Consider the following 18,502-nt stretch of genomic DNA (forward strand, 5'->3'; position numbering starts at 1 on the left):
GGCTTTGATCAGGATAGGGATGACTTCATCCGGAATGCCTTTTTTCCTTCAGGATCCGGCGTTCAACCGCCATGCCGTCAAACGCAGCCGCGGTAAGTCTTGGAACAGACAGGGTCCTTGCTGGAGCAGGTCCCTTCTTAGAGGTAGAGGCCACGGATCCTCCGTGAGCATCTCTTGAAGTTCCGGTTACCAAGTCCTTCTTGGCCAATCCGGAACCACGAATATAGTGCTTACTCCTCTCCATCTTATCAATCTCAGTACCTTGGGTATGAGAGGCAGAGGAGGGAACACATACCCTGACTGGTACACCCACGGTGTTACCAGAGCGTCTACAGCTTATTGCCTGAGGGTCCCTGGACCTGGCGCAATACCTGTCGAGTTTTTAATCATGTGGAAGACTTCTGGGTGAAGTCCCCACTCTCCCGGGTGGAGGTCGTGCTGAGGAAGTCTGCTTCCCAGTTGTCCACTCCCGGAATGAATACTGCTGACAGTGCTATCACATGATTTTCCGCCCAGCGAAGAATCCTTGCAGCTTCTGCCATTGCCCTCCTGCTTCTTGTGCCACCCTGTCTGTTTACGTGGGTGACTGCCGTGATGTTGTCCGACTGGATCAACACCGGCTGACCTTGAAGCAGAGGTCTTGCTAAGCTTAGAGCATTGTAAATGTCCCTTAGCTTCAGGATATTTATGTGAAGTGATGTCTCCAGGCTTGACCATAAGCCCTGGATATTCCTTCCCTGTGTGACTGCTCCCCAGCCTCGCAGGCTGGCATCCGTGGTCACCAGGACCCAGTCCTGAATGCCTAATCTGCGGCCCTCTAGAAGATGAGCACTCTGCAACCACCACAGGAGGGACACCCTTGTCCTTGGTGACAGGGTTATCCGCTGATGCATCTGAAGATGCGACCCGGACCATTTGTCCAGCAGGTCCCACTGGAAAGTTCTTGCGTGGAATCTGCCGAATGGGATTGCTTCGTAGGAAGCAACCATTTTACCCAGAACCCTTGTGCATTGATGCACTGAGACTTGGCTCGGTTTTAGGAGGTTCCTGACTAGCTCGGATAACTCCCTGGCTTTCTCCTCCGGGAGAAACACCTTTTTCTGGACTGTGTCCAGGATCATCCCTAGGAACAGAAGACACGTCGTCGGAACCAGGTGCGATTTTGGAATATTGAGAATCCAATCGTGCTGCCGCAACACTACCTGAGATAGTGCTACACCGACCTCCAACTGTTCCCTGGATCTTACCCTTATCAGGGAATTGTCCAAGGAAGGGATAACTAAAATTCACTTCCTTCGAAGGAATATCATCATTTCGGCCATTACCTTGGTAAAGACCCGGGGTGCCGTGTACCATCCATACGGCAGCGTCTGAACTGATAGTGACAGTTCTGTACCATAAACCTGAGGTACCCTTGGTGAGAAGGGTAAATTTTGACATGAAGGTAAGCATCCTTGATGTCCCGAGACATCATGTAGTCCCCTTCTTCCAGGTTCGCAATCACTGCTCTGAGTGACTCAATCTTGAATTTGAACCTCTGTATGTAAGTGTTCAAAGATTTTAGATTTAGAATCGGTCTCACCGAGCCGTCCGGCTTCGGTACCACAACAGTGTGGAATAATACCCCGTTCCCTGTTGCAGGAGGGGTATCTTGATTATCACCTGCTGGGAATACAGCTTGTGAATGGCTTCCAAAACGGTCTCCCTGTCAGAAGGAGACATCGGTAAAGCCGACTTTAGGAAACGGCGAGGGGGAGACGTCTCGAATTCTAATTTGTACCCCTGAGATATCACCTGAAGGATCCAGGGGTCTACTTGCGAGTGAGCCCACTGCGCGCTGAAATTCATTGAGACGGGCCCCCCACCGTGCCTGATTCTGCTTGTAAAGCCCCAGCGTATACTGAGGGCTTGGCAGAGGCGGGAGAGGGTTTCTGTTCCTGGGAACTGGCTGATTTCTGCAGCCTTTTTCCTCTCCCTCTGTCACGGGGCAGAAATGAGGAACCTTTTGCCCGCTTGTCCACGAAAAGACTGCGCCTGATAATACGGCGTCTTCTCATGTTGAGAGGCGACCTGGGGTACAAACGTGGAATTCCCAGCTGCTGCCGTGGCCACCAGGTCTGAAAGACCGACCCCAAATAACTCCTCCCTTAATAAAGCAATACTTCCAAATGCCGTTTGGAATACGCATCACCTGACCACTGACGTGTCCATAACCCTCTACTGGTAGAAATGGACAACGCGCTTAGACTTGATGCCAGTCGGCAAATATTCCGCTGTGCATCACGCATATATAGAAATGCATCTTTTAAATGCTCTATAGGCAAAAAATATACTGTCCCTATCTAGGGTATCAATATTTTCAGTCAGGGAATCCGACCACGCCAACCCAGCACTGCACATCCAGGCTGAGGCGATTGCTGGTCGCAGTATAACACCAGTATGTGTGTAAATACCTTTTAGGATACCCTCCTGCTTTCTATCAGCAGGATCCTTAAGGGCGGCCATCTCAGGCGAAGGTAGAGCCCTTACAAGCGTGTGAGCGCTTTATCCACCCTAGGGGGTGTTTCCCAACGCACCCTAACCTCTGGCGGGAAAGGATATAATGCCAATAACATTTTAGAAATTATCCGTTGTTATCGGGGGAAACCCACGCATCATCACACACCTCATTTAATTTCTCAGTTTCAGGAAAACTACAGGTAGTTTTTCCTCACCGAACATAACTCGTATTATCAGAAATGTGTAAAACATTTTTCATTGCCTCAATCATGTAACGTGTGGCCCTACTGGAAGTCACATTCGTCTCTTCACCGTCGACACTGGAGTCAGTATCCGTGTCGGCGTCTATATCTGCCATCTGAGGTAACGGGCGCTTTAGAGCCCCTGACGGCCTATGAGACGTCTGGACAGGCACAAGCCGAGTAGCCGGCTGTCTCATGTCAACCACTGTCTTTTATACAGAGCTGACACTGTCACGTAATTCCTTCCAACAGTTCATCCACTCAGGTGTCGACCCCCTAGGGGGTGACATCACTATTACAGGCAATCTGCTCCGTCTCCACATCATTTTTCTCCTCATACATGTCGACACAAAAGTACCGACACACAGCACACACACAGGGAATGCTCTGATAGAGGACAGGGCCCAACTAGCCCTTTGGGGAGACAGAGGGAGAGTTTGCCAGCACACACCAGAGCGCTATATATATATATATATATATATACAGGGATAACCTTATATAAGTGTTTTTCCCCTTATAGCTGCTGTATAGTTAATACTGCGCCTAATTAGTGCCCCCCTCTCTTTTTTAACCCTTTCTGTAGTGCAGTGACTGCAGGGGAGAGCCAGGGAGCTTCCCTCCAACGGAGCTGTGAGGGAAAATGGCGCCAGTGTGCTGAGGAGATAGGCTCCGCCCCTTTTTCGCGGACTTTTCTCCTGCTTTTTTATGGATTCTGGCAGGGGTTAAATGCATCCATATAGCCCAGGAGCTATATGTGATGCATTTTTTGCCATCCAAGGTGTTTTTATTGCGTCTCAGGGCGCCCCCCCCCCCAGCGCCCTGCACCCTCAGTGACCGAAGTGTGCTGAGAGCAATGGCGCACCGCTGCAGTGCTGTGCGCTACCTTGTTGAAGACAGGACGTCTTCTGCCGCCGATTTTCCGGACCTCTTCTGCCTTCTGGCTCTGTAAGGGGGCCGGCGGCGCGGCTCTGGGACCCATCCAAGCTGGGCCTGTGATCGTCCCTCTGGAGCTAATGTCCAGTAGCCTAAGAAGCCCAATCCACTCTGCACGCAGGTGAGTTCGCTTCTTCTCCCCTTAGTCCCACGATGCAGTGAGCCTGTTGCCAGCAGGTCTCACTGAAAATAAAAAAATAAGAATTTACTTACCGATAATTCTATTTCTCGTAGTCCGTAGTGGATGCTGGGAACTCCGTAAGGACCATGGGGAATAGCGGCTCCGCAGGAGACAGGGCACATCTAAAGAAAGCTTTAGGATCACCTGGTGTGCACTGGCTCCTCCCCCTATGACCCTCCTCCAAGCCTCAGTTAGGATACTGTGCCCGGACGAGCGTACACAATAAGGAAGGATTTTGAATCCCGGTAAGACTCATACCAGCCACACCAATCACACTGTACAACTTGTGATCTGAACCCAGTTAACAGCATGATAATAGAGAAGCCTCTATAAAAGATGGCTCACTACAACAATAACCCGAATTTTTTGGTAACAATAATTATGTACCAGTATTGCAGACAATCCGCACTTGGGATGGGCGCCCAGCATCCACTACGGACTACGAGAAATAGAATTATCGGTAAGTAAATTCTTATTTTCTCTGACGTCCTAGTGGATGCTGGGAACTCCGTAAGGACCATGGGGATTATACCAAAGCTCCCAAACGGGCGGGAGAGTGCGGATGACTCTGCAGCACCGAATGAGAGAACTCCAGGTCCTCCTCAGCCAGGGTATCAAATTTGTAGAATTTTACAAACGTATTTGCTCCTGACCAAGTAACTGCTCGGCAAAGTTGTAAAGCCGAGACCCCTCGGGCAGCTGCCCAAGATGAGCCCACCTTCCTTGTGGAGTGGGCATTTTAAGATTTTTGGCTGTGGCAGGCCTGCCACAGAATGTGCAAGCTGAATTGTACTACAAATCCAACGAGCAATCGTCTGCTTAGAAGCAGGAGCACCCAGTTTGTTGGGTGCATACAGGATAAACAGCGAGTCAGATTTTCTGACTCCAGCCGTCCTGGAAACATATATTTACAGGGCCCTGACCACGTCAAGCAACTTGGAATCCTCCAAGTCCTTAGTAGCCGCAGGTACCACAATAGGTTGCTTCATGTGAAATGCAGAAACCACCTTAGGTAAAAATTGAGGACAAGTCCTCAATTCTGCCCTGTCAGAATGAAATATTAAATAAGGGCTTTTATATGATAAAGCCGCCAATTTTGACACACGCCTGGCTGAAGCCAGGGCTAACAGCATCGTCACCTTCCATGTGAGATATTTTAAGTCCACAGTGGTGAGTGGTTCAAACCAATGTGACTTTAGGAAACTCAACACAACATTGAGATCCCAAGGTGCCACTGGAGGCACAAAAGGAGGCTGTATATGCAGTACCCCTTTTACAAATGTCTGAACTTCAGGCACTGAAGCCAGTTCCTTTTGGAAGAAAATCGACAGGGCCGAAAATTGAACCTTAATGGACCCTAATTTTAGGCCCATAGACAGTCCTGTTTGCAGGAAATGGAGGAAACGACCAAGTTGAAATTTCTCTGTAGGGGCCTTCTTGGCCTCCCACCACGCAACATATTTTCGCCAAATGCGGTGATAATGTTTTGCGGTTACGTCCTTCCTGGCCTTGACCAGGGTAGGGATGACTTCATCTGGAATGCCTTTTTCCTTCAGGATCCGGCGTTCAACCACCAAGCCGTCAAACGCAGCCGCGGTAAGTCTTGGAACAAACAAGGCCCCTGCTGGAGCAGGTCCTTTCTTAGAGGTAGAGGCCACGGTTCGTCCGTGAGCATCTCTTGAAGTTCCGGATACCAAGTTCTTCTTGGCCAATCCGGAGCCACGAGTATCGTTCTTACTCCCCTTTGCCGTATAATTCTCAGTACTTTTGGTATGAGAGGCAGAGGAGGGAACACATACACTGACTGGAACACCCACGGTGTTACCAGAGCGTCCACAGCTATTGCCTGAGGGTCTCTTGACCTGGCGCAATACCTGTCCAGTTTTTTGTTGAGGCGGGACGCCATCATATCCACCTTTGGTTTTTCCCAACGGTTCACAATCATGTGGAAGACTTCTGGATGAAGTCCCCACTCTCCCGGGTGTAGATCGTGTCTGCTGAGGAAGTCTGCTTCCCAGTTGTCCACTCCCGGAATGAACACTGCTGACAGTGCTATCACATGATCTTCCGCCCAGCGAAGAATCCTTGCAGCTTCTGCCATTGCCCCCCTGCTTCCCGTGCCGCCCTGTCTGTTTACGTGGGCGACTGACGTGATGTTGTCCGATTGGATCAATACCGCCTGACCCTGAAGCAGGGGTTTCGCTTGACTTAGGGCATTGTAAATGGCCCTTAGTTCCAGAATGTTTATATGAAGAGATGTCTCCAGGCTTGACCATAAGCCCTGGAAATTCCTTCCCTGTGTGACTGCTCCCCAGCCTCGCAGGCTGGCATCCGTGGCCTCCAGGACCCAGTCCCGAATGCCGAATCTGCGGCCCTCTAGAAGATGAGCACTCTGCAACCACCACAGGAGGGATACCCTTGTCCCCGGTGACAGGGTTATCCGCTGAAGCATCTGAAGATGCGACCCGGACCATTTGTCCAGTAGGTTCCACTGGAAAGTCTTGCGTGGAATCTGCCGAATGGGATTGCTTCGTAGGAAGCCACCATTTTTACCCAGAACCCTTGTGCATTGATGCACTGAGACTTGGTTCGGTTTTAGGAGGTTCCTGACTAGCTCGGATAACTCCCTGGCTTTCTCCTCCGGGAGAAACACCTTCTTTCTGGACTGTGTCCAGGATCATCCCTAGGAACAGAAGACAAGTCGTCGGACCAGCTGCGATTTTGGAATATTGAGAATCCAATCGTGCTGCCGCAACACTACCTGAGATAGTGCTACACCGACTTCCAAGTGTTCCCTGGATCTTACCCTTATCAGGGAATCGTCCAAGTAAGGGATAACTAAAATTTCCTTCCTTCGAAGGGATATCATTTCGGCCATTACCTTGGTAAAGACGGGGTGCCGTGGACCATCCCTACGGCAGCGTCCGAACTGATAGTGACAGTTCTGTACCATAACCTGAAATACCCTTGGTGAGAAGGGTAAATTTTGACATGAAGGTAAGCATCCTTGATGTCCCGAGACATCATGTAGTCCCCTTCTTCCAGGTTTGCAATCACTGCTCTGAGTGACTCAATTTTGAATTTGAACCTCTGTATGCAAGTGTTCAAAGATTTTAGATTTTAAAATCGGTCTCACCGAGCCGTCTGGCTTCGGTACCACAATAGTGTGGAATAATACCCCGTTCCCTGTTGTAGGAGGGGTATCTTGATTATCACCTGCTGGGAATACAGCTTGTGAATGGTTTCCAAAACTGCCTCCCTGTCAGCGGGAGACGTCAGTAAAACAGACCTTTGGAAACGGCGAGGGGGATACGTCTCGAATTCCAATTTGTACCCCTGAAATATTACCTGAAGGATCCAGGGGTCTACTTGCGAGTGAGCCCACTGCGCACTGAAATTCATTGAGAACGGGACCCCACCGTGCCTGAACTTGTAAAGCCCTAGCGTCATACTGAGGGCTTGGCAGAGGCGGAAAAGAGTTTCTGTTCCTTGGAACTGGCTGATCTCTGCAGCCATTTTCCTCTCCCTCTGTCACGAGCAGAAAAGAGGAACCCTTTTGTCCGCTTGCCAACCAGGACTGCGCCTGATAATACGGCGTCTTATTTTGAGAGGCGACCTGGGGTACATCCCCTTTTTTGTTAAGGCAATAATTCCAATTGCCGTTTGGAATCCGCATCACCTGACCACTTTACTGGTATAATTGGACAACGCACTTATACTTGATGCCAGTCGGCAAATATTCCGCTGTGCATCATGCATATATAGAAATGCATCTTTTAATTGCTCTATAGGCAATAATATACTGTCCTTATCTAGGATATCAAATTTCCAGTCAGGGAATCCGACCACGCCAACCCAGCACTGCACATCCAGGCTGAGGCGATTGCTGGTCGCAGTATAACACCAGTATGTGTGTAAATACATTTTAGGATACCCTCCTGCTTTCTATCAGCAGGATCCCTAAGGGCGGCCATCTCCAGAGAGGGTAGAGCCCTTGTTCTTACAAGCGTGTGAGCGCCTTATCCCCCCTAGGGGGTGTTTCCCAACGCACCCTAACCTCTGGCGGGAAAAGGTATACTGCCAATAACTTTTTAGAAATTATCAATTGTTATCGGGGGGAAACCCACGCATCATCACACACCTCATTTTATTTCTCAGATTCAGGAAAACTACAGGAAGTTTTTCCTCACCAAACATAATACCCCTTTTTTTGGTGGTATTTATATTATCAGAAGAGTGTAAACTTTTTCCATTGCCTCAATCATGCAATGTGTGGCCCTATTGGAAATCACGGTTGTCTCTTCACCGTCGACACAGGAGTCAGTATCCGTGTCGGCGTCTATATCTGAGGTAACGGGCGCTTTAGAGCCCCTGTATGAGACGTCTGGACATGCACAAGCTGAGTAGCCGGCTGTCTCATGTCAACCACTGTCTTTTATACAAAGCTGACACTGTCACGCAATTTCAACAGTACATCCACTCAGGTGTCGACCCCCCAGGGGGTGACATCACTATTACAGACACTCTACTCCGTCTCCTCATCATTTTTCTCCTCATACATGTCGACACAAACTTACCGACACACAGCACACACACAGGGAATGCTCTGATAGAGGACAGGACCCCACTAGCCCTTTGGGGAGACAGAGGGAGAGTTTGCCAGCACACACCAGAGCGCTATATATATACAGGGATAACCTTATATAAGTGTTTTTCCCTTTATAGCTGCTGTATTGTTTATACTGCGCCTAATTTGTGCCCCCCTCTCTTTTTTAACCCCTTTCTGTAGTGTAGTGACTGCAGGGGAGAGCCAGGGAGCTTCCCTCCAACTGAGCTGTGAGGGAAAATGGCGCCAGTGTGCTGAGGAGATAGGCTCCGCCCCTTTCTCGGCGTCCTTATCCTCCGTTTTCTTGTATGTTTTGGCAGGGGTTAAATGCATCCATATAGCCCAGGAGTTATATGTGATGCATTTATTTTAGCCATAAAAGGTTTTCTATCGATTTATTGCGTCTCAGGGCGCTGCCCCCCCAGCGCCCTGCACCCTCAGTGACCGGAGTGTGAAGTGTGCTGAGAGCAATGGCGCACAGCTGCGGTGCTGTGCGCCTACCTTTATCTGAAGACAGGAAAGTCTTCTGCCGCCGATTTTTCCGGACCTCTTCGCTCTTCTGGCTCTGTAAGGGGGCCGGCGGCGCGGCTCCGGTGACCCATCCAGGCTGAACCTGTGATCGTCCCTCTGGAGCTAATGTCCAGTAGCCTAAGAAGCCCAATCCACTCTGCACGCAGGTGAGTTCGCTTCTTCTCCCCTTAGTCCCTCGATGCAGTGAGCCTGTTGCCAGCAGGTCTCACTGAAAATAATAAACCTAAACTAAAACTTTCACAAAGAGCTCAGGAGAGCCCCTAGTGTGCACCCTTCTCGTCGGGCACAGAAAATCTAACTGAGGCTTGGAGGAGGGTCATAGGGGGAGGAGCCAGTGCACACCAGGTGATCCTAAAGCTTTCTTTAGATGTGCCCTGTCTCCTGCGGAGCCGCTATTCCCCATGGTCCTTACGGAGTTCCCAGCATCCACTAGGACGTCAGAGAAACCTATTTAAACTTTTACTCTAAGCAGCTCAGGAGAGCTACCTAGCATGCACCCTTCTCGGCCGGGCACAAAAATCTAACTGAGGCTTGGAGGAGGGTCATAGGGGGAGGAGCCAGTGCACACCAGCTAGTCATAAAGCTTTTACTTTTGTGCCCAGTCTCCTGCGGAGCCGCTATTCCCCATGGTCCTTACGGAGTTCCCAGCATCCACTAGGACGTCAGAGAAATGAAGTATTCTCTGTAAAGCGCTGCGGAAAATGTGTGCGTTATATAAATAACTGGTAATAAATAAATAAATACTGTTGCTTAAGTTTACTGTAGTTTGTATTTAAGCAAGTTCAGCAAAACAAAAATATAAAGCATGCTTTAAGGGGCCCATACATCAGGCATTTATCAGGGCAACTCCCCGTTCTGCCAATGCCTGGGTTGGGTAATCTGCAAAATCCAACATGCTAGAACTCCTAAATTAGACAAATCCGACCCAAAACATGATTTTGACAATCCCAGAGAAACCGGTAGATCTGATCAGCATAAGGGAAGTACTGGGTAGGGTTACATTCAGGAAAGTTTGTTATTTTAGAAAGTTGGCCTCTTAAGATTTTTCTGTTTCATGAATTCAATGCAAAACAATGTATGCATCTTATTGAAGGTCAAAGGTAATGAAAAAGATAAACGTATATAACAAATTTGTGCTTTTTTTTTTATTAGATTTTTTTGTAAGTATTTTGTAAAGCATGTACTAGCATACAATATCATGGGATTGGATGCATCAACAACATTTATAATTCTGATGGTGTATACATATGGCATGTAGTCAGAGAACTTTATTATAATAATTATTACTATTATAATTTATATTAAAAAAAAAACCCTACCCAAACATCTTACCCCAGATTGGAGTCACAGTTTGTGAATTCACCGCCACCAATTTGATTGCTACTCAACTCCAATAGTGGTGGATCTTACCTAGAGGGTAATTTTATGCGATTGTAGAGTTAGGGTGTGTACATACGGTGCGATATTTTCTTTCGATTTTGACTATATAGTCAAAATCAGAAGAAAAGTTAGTGCAGATCGCAAGGTGACTTTCACCTTGCGATCCCTATTCGATCCCGATGCGCGGTCCCGCCAGGTCGACATTGCAAGAAAAGATAGACAAGTCAATCCTTGCTTGATCGGTGTACTATCTCACATGTCAATGACATCTCACATAAGGCAAAATCTCACATAAGCCAAAATCGTAAGCATAGTCCATATCTCAAGAAAAGTTAGTCAAAATCGGTGGTCCTGAGCTCCGGGGAGTTCAAGGGAAATCGCAAGTGAAAATCGGGCATAGCAAGGATCTCACCGTGTGTACACACCCTTACAATTTAGACACTGTAATGAAATTAAAAGGACGGCGTATGTCCCCAACAAGAAGCAGGTTAAAAGGTGACAGTGTGTCAGTCACTTGCAAGCAGAGGGTTTGTTTGGAGTTCTATGGTTGAGGTTTAGGTCATTGGACACTATAGGACATTTAAGGGCAATTTAATTTTTTTTTGGGGGTGCCCAAAATAATGGGTGCCTTTCAGAGCAATTCCATTGTTGCTCTGTCCATTACTTTTTAAGCACCTAAATAGACCCAAATTGGCCGGGTTTAGCAGCAAACAGCGGCAAATCCCATCTCAAGTCTTGGTTAGTGTGCCTAAACTTCTATTTGGGCGCCTAAACCACGGACTTTTCACATATTTCTTCTCGCCGCCTCAGGATGCAGCGCAGCTAATGGGTATGACTTAGCACAAGTATTGGCCAAACATCATTTGGAGCAAAAATGACAGAGCAAATACAAATAATAATCTTAGTGCTCGCTTCAATTCACCATGATAGTATTAGCACCGGGAAGGAGGTCCCTGAGCTATTCAACTGTCCTCATCGCTAGTCGGGAGTAAGCCGTGAGTTTAGTTGCGAGAACCGGCATTCTCTGCCTTACGTGTCTACCGCAAAGCTGTTTACTCTGCGCTAAAGTCAGAAAACAGCATCGCGACACTAGTTTTGTCAGATTTCTGCTCGCACCTCAGGAGGGGTGTGAGCAGAAATCCTCTAGTTGGACTTAAAAGCACGGCCATAGCTCCGGGACCTCTTTCCTGGCGCTATAAAACACTGCATTGAACTGAATCGAGCTCTTATTTTTCTAGCCTGATTCTGCATGTTTAAATGCTGGGAAGCATGCTGTCAGCAGTACATAGGGAAATATATCCCCAAAGAAACCTCTTTTATAGGGGTAAATACTATATCCAACTTTTACACTTCTACAAACCATGAAATCGTACAACACGAGATTAAATGTGCATATTAACTTTGACATAAATAAAACGCATTAAGGTTATTCTATATTTAAGGGGGAGTGAATCATAGGATCGACAGAAACTAGGTCAACCACTATTGGTCGACAGTGACTAGGTCGACACCGAAAAAAGATGACATGAGTTTTTTTATATTTTTTTTGTATCGCTTTCTTCTTAAAGTGACCGGGAACCCCGATTAGTGCCCCATATACCCTCGCCATGCTTCGGGCAAGGTGCCTTGGTCCACTGCACTCGGCACAGGTTACTATTCCCAATCGTAGTCCACGTGGATCGTGAAGTATTAAAAAGTTCAAAAATTGGAAAAAAAAACCTTGTCCATGTCGACCAATAGTGGTCGACCTAAAGACCGGATACCATTTAAGGGCAACAAAATAATAAATTATTAAATGTATGCACTGTCTCATGTAGGGTGCATTGGATGCCACAATCTTTGTACCCATTTTTTACAAGAGCCTCCAATCACTCTGCTCTGTGCTGTTCCATGATCCTAGCCAAGCCACTTACAAGTAGAGATGAGCAGGTTCGGTTTTACTCGGTTCTCAAAATGGCATCTTATTGGCTCACGGATGTCTCTTGTTTTGGATAGCCAATAAGATGCCGTTTTGAGAACCGAGTAAATCCAAATAAAACACAGTAAAATCAGAACCCGCTCATCTCTACTTACAAGCTGTCAGCCCTAATATCACTAAAAGTAGTAATATCACTGCCTCCCACACAATCAGACTACTCATAACCTGAACTACTCTTCACTGCTGTGAGCACCCTATTGACCTGATGCTGAAATTAGTAAACAAGATCAAAGAACATGCTTATTTATTCCAAAAATAATTTTATGCTTAAATCCACCAAATCCATTTATGTTACCTGGAAGACCATCTCCCATAACTCTGCACTGGATGTATTATCCAGAATAGTTGAGACTAAAGGTTTCAGGAGTAAGAGGCTTTTGGCAGGCTTATAATGATAATATGTAAAAAAAAACGTGCTTGTTTTATGCCTCATTTAGGTGCGTATTTATCACAATCAACATTTTGAATGCAGATGTGATAAATATTTTTAATGGAAATTCACAAAGTTAAAATTAATATTTTCACGCAAATTTACTAACAACTTCTTGCCAGAAGGGCTCCGATATGAGTCAGTCCTGGCGAAGAGCTGGAAGCAGTGTGGCAGCATAAAGTTATCACACTGCTTCCTGGTTTGGGTCGCCGGCACACACTGCGCATGCGTGATTGTCAGCTGGTGTATAAAAAATGGGTGAATTAGCAGCCCATAGGTGCATTCTGGAGCTTGGTAAATCTGACAGTTTTGCAGCTCACATACAGTAGAAATGGGTTGGGGCTGTTTTGTCGGCGGCCGGGATCTCGGCGGTCAGCATCCTGACGCCGGAATCCCGTACGCAGAATGCCGACAGGGGTGGCGAGCACAATGAAGCCCCTTGCGGGATGGGGGGGCGCACATGCTCACTTCACCCAGCGATGATGCAAGCGATCTAACTAGATTGTGCCTGCATGCCAATCTAGAGTCAGCGATTGTGACGCGTGGGGCCGCGCATCACTATTGCTATGGGGCATACACACAGAGAGATATGCGCTTCATTTCTAAGCAATCTATGCTTAGAATTTATGCACACATCACTATGCGTGTATCCCCCTTAAGCAGAGATAACTATAATTAGTGGTATCTAGGATCAGTATTTCAGCAGATGTGTATGCTGTTCTTTAGGTTTAATATTACAGAGGATCAGGTTTGAGAAACATTAAACTTAACCAATCACAACCAAAAGTTATGCTTTCATGCACTGCTTTACAAGGTCTTCTAGTGTGTGTACCCACATCTTAGAAGATTATTATATAGATGTGTATTACGAATGGGAGCATGGAAATCTGCAGCAGTCAGGGTTAGGGTCAGATGGGCAGGGGAGTCCGAGGTGACTCAGGTAACTTTACTAGTTTATGTACGTATAGGTAGGATGGATCCTGTATGATATACTGGCAGACGGGATGCCAGCAGTCAGGATATCGACAGGGGCATCCCATCTGCCAGAATACCAGCAGCAAGTTCCCTAGCGGGCTCGCCACAGGTTCTATTTCCACTCGGTTGGTGGCGTGGCCTCACCGACCGAGTTGGAATTACGGGTGGGTGTCAGTATTCCGATCATCTGTAAAATTCCGGCTGTCGGGATTCCAGTATCGGTCTCCTGGACGCCTGGATCCCGACAGCCGGCATTTTAACTGCATCCCGGTAGGATAGGCCCATGGTGGAAATCAAACCTGTGCTGCAAGGCAGCAATGCTAGTCACTACACCAACCATCGTACCTATGTTTCTGTATAAAAGAGCACATCATTGTTGACAGTGTTTTAAATGAGGTTAAGTAATTGATTCAGTGTTCATTAGGAAAACCTATGTACTACAAGGAATTAGTCATCGCCTGCTGCAAAATGATATGTATATTAGAAACCACCTCGATTTTGTGTGCTCTGTATAAAAGCACTTGCCAAAACTAACCAAAAAGGTCCGATATCATTAAAGTAAGGCCAAAATTAGAGCTCAAGTACCAAGCCAGGTCACACTACAGTAGAATATAAAGTTTTGTTACTGTATAAAGTGACAAGAATGCGTAGCTATATGTTTTGTGGTTTATACTCTATTTTGTACAATGTTTTGTCCAACGTACCAGGTACCTACTGCTGCATCACACATTACACTGACACTATACTGTATTATTAATGGACCATGTTGGTGATTGATTTTTTGCAAGTTTGCAGTTTTGGCTATGACAGAGACTGTTAATAAGTAATCATATTTACTATACTTAAAATGTATATTAGGGATACATACGGGAGCCAAAAGGATGGGATGCCGGCTGTCACTATACTGACAGCAGCATCCCGATCTCCATTGGGCCCGAATCTTTGCTCGCCACACGTTATATTCCCACTCAGGTGGAAGCAAGGACCCACCACCCGAGTGGGAAAACTGGGCTGCGGTCAGGATTTAGATCGCCGGCATTTCCCCCGCTGTTGGGGCGCCAGAATCTCGACAGGCGCTATATTAACCGGATCCCGTACACTGCCCTCAGTGTCCACACTGTAGTCACAGTTTTTAAACATAAAGTGAGGAATGAATACACCATCTTTTAAAATGTGTCTGTTAATGAACTAGTACAGTGGTTCCCAAAGTGGGTGCTGTGGGCATAGCACAATTGCAGGGGTGTCATGGATTAATGGTCCAAGACCAAAGTTTGAGAACCATTGAACTAGTATACTTGATCCACCAGGTCAAGGGAGTCTCTTCACAGGGCCGCATCCAGGGGGATCATAGCCACGCCCACCTACATGATGGTGACAGCGGCCACATTGCCAGCCACAGCCACTAGGTCCAGCAGCGGCATGAGGAAGATCCCAAGGTAGCAGGGCAAGCTGTCTTCGGCACACAGTAGGGAGAATGAGCTGGATGAGCAGTTCCCGCCGCTGCTGATGCTGTTCAGACAGGGGCTGTGTGATGGCGGCTCATCCATTATGGGCCCTGTCAACCTCGCGAGATGGGGGTAAGCCACTCTGGGTGGCAGTGATCTCCCTATGCTGGTATCGCTCATCTTCCTCCCCCGGCTCCCCCTGCGCCAGTGCCTGCAGCAGTTAGCACAGCATCTCTCACCTGAAGGGGGATCCTTCATAGCGGCAGCATCCACCTCCCTAGCATCCGGCTACCCGTACCAATACATGGCACGCTGCAGCAACGCCAGCACCACAGGCATGAACGGGGGTCGTGCTGGCTCCCTGCGTTGATGGGGCCGCCAGAGGTGGGGGCTGCTGCCAGGTGATGGTGTGTGGCTGCACTGACATCCCTCCCCATCCTCCGTGTCCCCTAGCCCCATCTGCCTGCACATGCCGTCACCCCCACCTTGGGCAGTGTGTGCCGCCCATCGGTGTGTTAGTAGTTACGTGTGCCCGGTGTGTGTGCTACATAAGAAGTACATGTGCAGCCTGGCATTGCTTTATATGCTCTTTAGAGCATTAATGGACAGTTGGGATGGGAAGTGGGAGGAGTAATGAGTGTAGGGGAAGAATCAGGAATAAATAAACCGCACCCCCTAAAAGAAAAAAGTCTAGATCGTCCCTGTCTCTTCACTCCCCTCTACTCCGACTTCCTGCTCCGTTTCCCCGGGGTTGCAGTCATTTGCACATATCCATGTCACTGTCTGAGCATGCTATTCTCAAATATTATACAGCTACAAAGCCCCAGTATGCTGTATGCTATAGTACCACACTAGCTGCTGGAGGGCCAGGTGTGCACACACCCCTGTCACGTGACCATAGCACTGGCGTGCTGCCCGGTGCCCATGTAATAACACCACATTGAAGTTGCAGCATGTTTGCAGTGCCGTGCCCTGTGTATAATATGTATTATATGGTGGTAGCTCAGTGACGCTATGGCCCCGCCCCCTCACTACAGGCCTCAGCAGCGTCCCCGGCTCACACACACGCACTTTTCTTTAGCGCCTGCAAAGCACCGATACCCGCACGCGTTCTGTACCTTCTTCCGGCAGCTCCCCGTCTCCTGCCTCCCGATAACGCCGGAGAGCCCGGGGCCTCCAGCACCACCGACTGCACGGTCTCCGTCACACACCGAGCGTCACCGGCCGGGCAGCCAGCGTCACCGCCTCACCCAATCACGAAGCTAAGGCTCTCCTCAGCCGGCCAATCAACGAGTGACAGAAGGCGGGGAAAAGACACGCAGTGGCCAATCATAAGCAAAACCCTGTACGTCTCCCTTTCACACAGGTACCGTTATGTGGTATGTGCTGTAACTAGCGCATCCTGTATAGTCATAGATATTATAATATATCTATATTTTTATATATATATATATATATATATATATATATATATATATAATAAATAAATATATATAATAAATATATATATATATATATATATATATATATATATATATATATATATATATACAGTGGCGGAACTAGCGAGCGGTGGGCCCAGGTGCGACAAAATGCTTTGGGCCCCCCACAGCGTACACTTTCTCTATCGTCCTAGTGGATGCTGGGGTTCCTGAAAGGACCACAGGGGGAATAGCGGCTCCGCAGGAGACAGGGCACAAAAAGTAAAGCTTTAGGATCAGGTGGTGTGCACTGGCTCCTCCCCCTATGACCCTCCTCCAAGCCTCAGTTAGATTTTTGTGCCCGGCCGAGAAGGGTGCAATCTAGGTGGCTCTCCTAAAGAGCTGCTTAGAAAAGTTTAGCTTAGGTTTTTTATTTTACAGTGAGTCCTGCTGGCAACAGGATCACTGCAACGAGGGACTTAGGGGAGAAGAAGTGAACTCACCTGCGTGCAGGATGGATTGGCTTCTTTGGCTACTGGACATTAGCTCCAGAGGGACGATCACAGGTACAGCCTGGATGGTCACCGGAGCCTCGCCGCCGGCCCCCTTGCAGATGCTGAAAAGAGAAGAAGGTCCAGAATCGGCGGCAGAAGACTCCTCAGTCTTCTTAAGGTAGCGCACAGCACTGCAGCTGTGCGCCATTGCTCTCAGCACACTTCACACGGCAGTCACTGAGGGTGCAGGGCGCTGGGAGGGGGGCGCCCTGGGAGGCAATGTAAACCTATTTTTTGGCAAAAAATACCTGACATATAGCCTCCGGGGGCTATATGGAGATATTTAACCCCTGCCAGAATCCGTTGAAGAGCGGGAGACGAGCCCGCCGAAAAAGGGGCGGGGCCTATCTCCTCAGCACACAGCGCCATTTTCCCTCACAGAAAGGCTGGAGGGAAGGCTCCCAGGCTCTCCCCTGCACTGCACTACAGAAACAGGGTTAAAACAGAGAGGGGGGGCACTAATTTGGCGTTAGAAATATATAAAAAGATGCTATAAGGGAAAACACTTATATAAGGTTGTCCCTATATAATTATAGCGTTTTTTGGTGTGTGCTGGCAAACTCTCCCTCTGTCTCTCCAAAGGGCTAGTGGGTCCTGTCCTCTATCAGAGCATTCCCTGTGTGTGTGCTGTGTGTCGGTACGTGTGTGTCGACATGTATGAGGACGATGTTGGTGAGGAGGCGGAGCAATTGCCTGTAATGGTGATGTCACTCTCTAGGGAGTCGACACCGGAATGGATGGCTTATTTAGGGAATTACGTGATAATGTCAACACGCTGCAAGGTCGGTTGACGACATGAGACGGCCGACAAACAATTAGTACCGGTCCAGACGTCTCAAAAACACCGTCAGGGGTTTTAAAACGCCCGTTTACCTTAGTCGGTCGACACAGACACAGACACGGACACTGAATCCAGTGTCGACGGTGAATAAACAAACGTATTCCTTATTAGGGCCACACGTTAAGGGCAATGAAGGAGGTGTTACATATTTCTGATACTACAAGTACCACAAAAGAGGGTATTATGTGGGATGTGAAAAAACTACCTGTAGTTTTTCCTGAATCAGATAAATTAAATGAAGTGTGTGATGATGCGTGGGTTCCCCCCGATAGAAAATTATTGGCGGTATACCCTTTCCCGCCAGAAGTTAGGGCGCGTTGGGAAACACCCCTTAGGGTGGATAAGGCGCTCACACGCTTATCAAAACAAGTGGCGGTACCGTCTATAGATAGGGCCGTCCTCAAGGAGCCAGCTGACAGGAGGCTGGAAAATATCATATAAAAGTATATACACACATACTGGTGTTATACTGCGACCAGCGATCGC

General features: G+C 47.9%; 1 protein-coding gene across 2 annotated transcripts in view; it reads right to left on the minus strand.

The window, feature by feature from the left end:
- The window catches only part of PJA2 (praja ring finger ubiquitin ligase 2), a 110,914-nt gene extending 94,421 nt beyond the window's left edge, over positions 1-16,493 (minus strand). Inside the window, exon 1 of one of the 2 annotated variants that reach the window (XM_063964101.1) lies at positions 16,319-16,493. The gene's annotated coding sequence lies outside the window, so the exon portion shown is untranslated. The remainder of the gene's footprint in view (positions 1-16,318) is intronic. The other variant, XM_063964100.1, reaches the window with a different exon arrangement.
- Positions 16,494-18,502: the final 2,009 nt, after the last annotated feature.

This window comes from Pseudophryne corroboree, chromosome 1 (assembly GCF_028390025.1).
Source record: "Pseudophryne corroboree isolate aPseCor3 chromosome 1, aPseCor3.hap2, whole genome shotgun sequence".
In the NCBI taxonomy this organism is placed as follows: Eukaryota; Metazoa; Chordata; class Amphibia; order Anura; family Myobatrachidae; genus Pseudophryne; species Pseudophryne corroboree.